At 40.0% G+C, this 5758-nt stretch overlaps 1 long non-coding RNA gene across 1 annotated transcript; it reads right to left on the bottom strand.

Moving 5' to 3' along the window:
* Window positions 1-3709: 3709 nt before the first annotated feature.
* LOC123986652 lies at window positions 3710-5381 on the bottom strand. Its single transcript, XR_006828923.1, has 3 exons — window positions 5177-5381; window positions 4632-4684; window positions 3710-4140 (listed from the first exon to the last, which is right to left on the bottom strand). It is a non-coding gene; the product is annotated as an uncharacterized LOC123986652 (long non-coding RNA).
* Between the last annotated feature and the right edge of the window lie 377 nt (window positions 5382-5758).

The raw sequence follows: 5758 nt of genomic DNA, 5'->3' as shown, positions 1-5758 counted from the left end.
TAGACAGTGTGGCAGTGTGACAGTTTAAGTGGTGGCTAGATTAACTGGTGATAGTCCCAGATGTGTCGTAGACGTGACTTAAGGATCCATTGACTGCTAACCAGGAACGTTCTGATTTACTTTGTTTATCTACATAATAGGCCTAGGGGAAAGCTGGGACGATTGAAATGTGGGACGAACGAAACAAGGCAAATTTCTCCGAGTCCATACAAGTCTGATTTGATATCTAAAATACCTAAGCACATACAGTGCAGAGTACTAACCAGAACCGCGAAAAATCAGGTGGATACGTCACTTTTTCACGGAGTTATAGGCCTACGGAAGAAGCTGTTTTCAATCACATTAAGTAAATTCACTCAAGCGGTTTCTTTTTTTGAATTCTGTTTACTGTTTCATGTGCTATGGTCATGACAGATTAGTTAGTATTTTAACACATCCTTTATTTTTAATTGTCAATGTTTTACAGTTTAGAAGTTAGTGAAGTTTAAAAGTCATGAGACAGGTAGCCATTCTACCCTATTTAGATACTGCAGGAGGGGGCAGAGTCCACTAGGCAGGCTAGACCACCAGGATACTGACAGCCAAATAATAGGGTCTTCACAGTGGACAAGGAAAATATGCTGCAGATGACCATAAAAAGGGCAGCCGAGATCTAATCCAAATCCGTAACTGTTTGATATTCTAAAAGTTAGGCTATATTTATTTTTATTAAGAAAAATAACATAATATGTTTGCAATTAGGCTACATATTATGGAGACTGTCAAGCATTTTATATAAAACCAGAATAACAAACAATTTAAATGTATATCGTTGTGTTTCATCTGCCCCACACAGTAGAGACAAATGAGACTGCAGTCGTTCCACATTTTTACAATAATAATAATAATAATAATCCTTATTTGTAGAGCACTTTTCAAAAACAAGTTACAAAGTGCTTTAACAAGTATAAAGAATAATACAAAAAAAAAACAAGATAAGAGCATGAAAACATTGAAAAGACTAAAATACCGATTAATATGAAATTAGTAAAATACAATAAAATAAAAGGGATAAAATAAAGTCAAATAAGATCAGGAAAGCCTCTCCTATAAAAGTATGTTTTAAGAAGGGACTTAAAACAGTTCACTGACTCAGCTGACCTGATTTCCTCAGGCAGGCTGTTCCAGAGCCTCGGGGCCCTGACAGCAAACACTCTGTCCCCTTTAGTTTTCAGTCGAGACTCTGGAACAGACAACAGACCTCTGCCCGAGGATTTCAAGGTACATGCTAAAAGGACTAAAAGGTCAGAAATATAACAAGGCGAGAGGCCATGAAGAGCTTTAAAAGTGATCAATAGAATTTTAAAGTCAATTCTAAAACATACTGGGAGCCAGTGTAATGAAGCTAAAATAGGAATAATGTGGTCATATTTCTTTGTTCTGGTTAAAAGCCTGGCAGCTGAGTTCTGGACAGTCTGGAGTCGATCAATAGATTTTTGGGTTAAACAGGTGAAAAGGCTGTCGCAATAATCCAGGCGTGATGAGATGAAGGCATGTAAAATGGTCTCGGTGTCCTTAAAAGTTAACATAGATCGAATTTGCTATATTTCTAAGTTGATAAAAACATGATTGAACAAGCTTTGTGGTGTGCTGCTCGAAATTTAAATTACTATCAAACCAAACACCAAGGTTCTTTGCCACAGACTTAATGTGATTTACTAGGGAACCGGGATTGACTGTTTTGTCTGAGTTCAGTTGGAGGAAATTATTTGACATCCATTTTTTAACTTCACAAAGGCAGTTGTTAAGTGAACTCAGCATTCCAGGGTCTGTGGATCTGACGGGCAAGTACATTTGTGTGTCATCAGCATAAATATGAAAAGAAATGCCATGTTTATGGATAATATGTCCAAGGGGAAGCAGATACAAGGAAAAGAAAATGGGTCCTAAGACCGACCCCTGAGGCACACCATATTTAACTGGACAGAACGAAGAGACATAGTTGTTTACAGACACGCAAAACTTCCTATTTGACAGGTAGGAAGAAAATCATTCTAGGGCAGTACCAGAGATCCCCACCCAGTGCCTCAGTCTGTCTAACATGATGTTGTGATCAATGGTGTCAAAAGCAGCGCTAAGGTCCAGGAGTACTAGGACTGAGCACATGCCTTCATCAGCAGACATTAAAAGGTCATTGGTGATTTTAAGCAGGGCAGTCTCAGTGCTGTGGTACTTCCTGAAACCAGATTGAAACTGTTCAAATATTTTGTTATTTTCCAGTACAGTGATCTAAACCAGGTTTCTTTAAAAGTGGGTTCACGCAAGCCATTTTAAAATAATCAGGGACACAACCAGTAGATAGGGAGCTGTTGAAAACAGATATCAAATGGGGCCCAACAGAATCTATTACTTTCAGTAAAAACTTAGTAGGTATTACATCAAGTGGGCTGGAGGACACTCTCATTTGTGATACTGTTTTTAAAAGCTCAGACAAGTCGATGGGATAAAACTGGTTAAAACTCTCTTGTTGCTGGTGAGGAACCTCTGAGTAAGAGGCCGCGGGGGTAATAGAGGCTCTGATTGACACCACCTTATTGGTAAAATAAGATAAAAACAATTCACAGTCATCATTACTTCCAGCTGAGGCACAAGGAGGGGTTGGGTTTACCAGATGATCCACAGTCTTAAACAGAAACCTGGGATTGTGTTTATGTGTAGTAATGAGTTCAGAAAAATAGAGTGTTCTGTGATACCCTAGGCAGACTTTCATGTGACCTTTTTTTAATCCTTAACAAGCAGGTTGCAGGAGGTCAACTCTCAGGAGACTGGTACTGCTACTCTCGCAGTCTGAGGTAAATTATCACGCTAATTAATTTTAACTACCCTACTAATAACCCTATCTGTATCCTACAGTGAGCATTTCTGTTGAATAAAATTTACTCTCAGACAATGAGGCAGGCCAGCACTTTATATAAAATCTTAACTTCATGGTTATGTGGTAATGTAGGTGATTGGTGCACATGAGTGCACATGCATGGTCACAAGACAAGGTCATATGACCTGCAGCTAATCAGGAAGTGATAAAAGGTTTGCTAGTCTCAGGGCAGAGTCTTTTGCTTTCCACTGAGCACACCTTGTGGGGTGCACTATCTCTCTTGTGCAGGGTGACAGCCAGACGTGAGTGCCCCGTCCTCCATGGAGGGAACTGGAGAAGACTGATGTCTACAGCTGACGTGGCCACAAATCAGCTGCTGTGAATGTAGGGATCTGCAGATACTGCACTGGAATTCTCCCTCCCCCCTGCTGCATTACTGTGTGACAGGACTTTGTGTGATGCTGCAAATCGGACCAGGCCCACCACTGTTTTCTGTTGTTGTTTTATCTTTGTTTCTTTTGTTAATTTGTTTTCCAGTCCATTTTAAGATGTCTGTCGCTTGGTTTAGTGCCCCTCTGTGATTGGAATTGACGTTCCGTACTGGGCATCAGTTATGTGAGCAGGCAAATATTGTAAGCAAACATACGGACATTAAATAAGGGTGTATTAAGCATATTTGGTCCTGGTGATTTTGTACTGGCCACTGTTACAACAAGGTTGTCTGGTAGGGTCCAAAAAGTTATGATGGCAAAAAAGTATTTGCACTTTTATTTTTGTGCTAATTCATTATTATAACACTCAGTGAAAAGTACAATAGGAAAAAGAACACATAAAACATGAACGCTATCTGCTAGTGAAATGTTTGTCCTCTGTCTTTGTGCTCCTCTATTTCCTTGTACTCTCTTATTGCTCTGCTTCTGTTTCTCCTCGGTCAGTGGTCTTTTCTTACTCTAACCCCTTTTCACCTCTTTCTCAAGTCTTCTTTTTCTGTCTAATGCCTTCTGCTTTTTCTTTTTCTCTTTCCAGGTTTTTTTTCTCCTTCTCTTCCACTTTACCTCTCCCCAAAGCAACACTCATTGGCTCATTTCGCCGTTTGGCTTGTTCTCTTCAGAGGCTCTTATTTTACTGTGAGACTGCAGTGGAGGAGAATGCACTGCTGTGTCCCAAGCATAGGCCGTCAGGGATGGAGGATTGATGTGGCGTTTATATTTTAAGAGCTTTTACCAGCAGTGGCTTCTCCTTTTCTGTTCTCATCCGTGTTAATGTGGCGTTCCACTTGACCGCTTCTACAAAGAAATGGAAAGAAAGATCACACATTAAGTTGGTTCACAAAATGTTTTTTCCACTGATTTGACTGTAATTTCTCTAACCTTCCCTAATATCTGTAAGGCTTTACAGATATTAAAAGGAACATGCTTAATTAAATGCCAGCTTTCCAAAGAATGAGTTTTGCATAGGCACCTTGTGCTTTACATTTCTGTCTTTGCTGTACTGAAATATTTACATACTGACCACCAGCTTTCACACTATGATTTCCATATTATCAGTACAGAAAATGACCAATAGGTCTGTGCATAAATGGACTGAAGCTGTTAGCTAGCTGGCGTTGCTCCAGACAGTCTTATTGGTCCCTCAGAGAGGCAGTGGCTCAATGGCACATAACACCTACTCCTAAAACTGTCCCATGTTGATTGGCCCCAATTATGGCCATGACCTTTCTCTTTATTACATACTCTTTCTCCCCAATTTCCTTTCAGGCTTTTGTTGGTTTGTTTACCTTTCTATCTCTGTAGTGGCAGGCATGAGGAGTCAGAGGTAAATTTCCACCCCCTGCCAAAAAAAGTTTTAGATTAACTTAACTTGAACTGAACAGGCTAAACTGAGACATGGGGGAATTTTATACAGTGGCTATAGTGGCCATTCTGACACACAGTGGGGATAGACTACGACGTTAACAAACTGCAAAAATGGATAAAAATGCCAAGATAAGGCTACCTAATATTAACTAAGAAATACTAATAACACTATATCAAAAGCATAATTGTAAATAACAACAAAACTGACACTAGAAAACACTGCCCCTCCCCATGTTTCAGGAGAACATGGTGCAGTCCAATTTTTCAATCAACACCATTTAAGCAGGTCTGAGGCAGCTAGAGTGAGAGAAGGTGTCTTAACCTGCTGTAGTTTGGGAGAAAATAAAGTTATTTAGTCAAAGTCAGTGTTTCACTATGAACATACAATTGAATGGACTCAAGGGGGAACAGCAAATGCTTATAGGGAATCTAATGAAGAAAGAAATTTCCATTAAAGAAAACTTACAAAAATGCTGGCGTATGCTGCCAATTATAGTTCTTAGAAAGAAAGAAAATTGGAATCCACTGGTCAGCCAGAAATTGGCATTGGCCAAGAAAGTAGCACTTGGTGCATCTCTATAAATCACGTCTCCCTGAACATTTTTTAATCTGAGGCACCTCCTTCGAGGTTCACCTCATCCAAACAATTAAGGTACGGTAATAATATTCTCTTTTAGCCCCACAGGAGCCATTCACTAGTCACCATCCCATTTATCTATCCAATTAGCCTCACCTGTAGCGCACTGCTTTCATTTCCTAATTGCTGATGCAGAATGTAAATTGTTCTTGGATGTTGGAACCAAATGGGCCACCAGGCAGTCATACTTCTGCTGTGAGCAGAAACTGAGTGTTTAGTGACAGCATGTCATGGCAGCAAGTACACACTCACAGCCCTGACAGGCTGAACATTTTGTAAATTAGAAAATGTACTGGGATATCAAAGTTAATGACAAGGAACATGTCCCTGACCAGTGTGGGTCACGTCAGTCCCCATTACAACTGTGTTGCCTCTCTAATGGGAACTGCCATGTCAGTTTTCCCATGACAG

Source organism: Micropterus dolomieu, linkage group LG17, assembly GCF_021292245.1.
Source record: "Micropterus dolomieu isolate WLL.071019.BEF.003 ecotype Adirondacks linkage group LG17, ASM2129224v1, whole genome shotgun sequence".
NCBI classification, from domain to species: domain Eukaryota; kingdom Metazoa; phylum Chordata; class Actinopteri; order Centrarchiformes; family Centrarchidae; genus Micropterus; species Micropterus dolomieu.
This window is presented reverse-complemented; position numbering and strand designations above follow the sequence as displayed.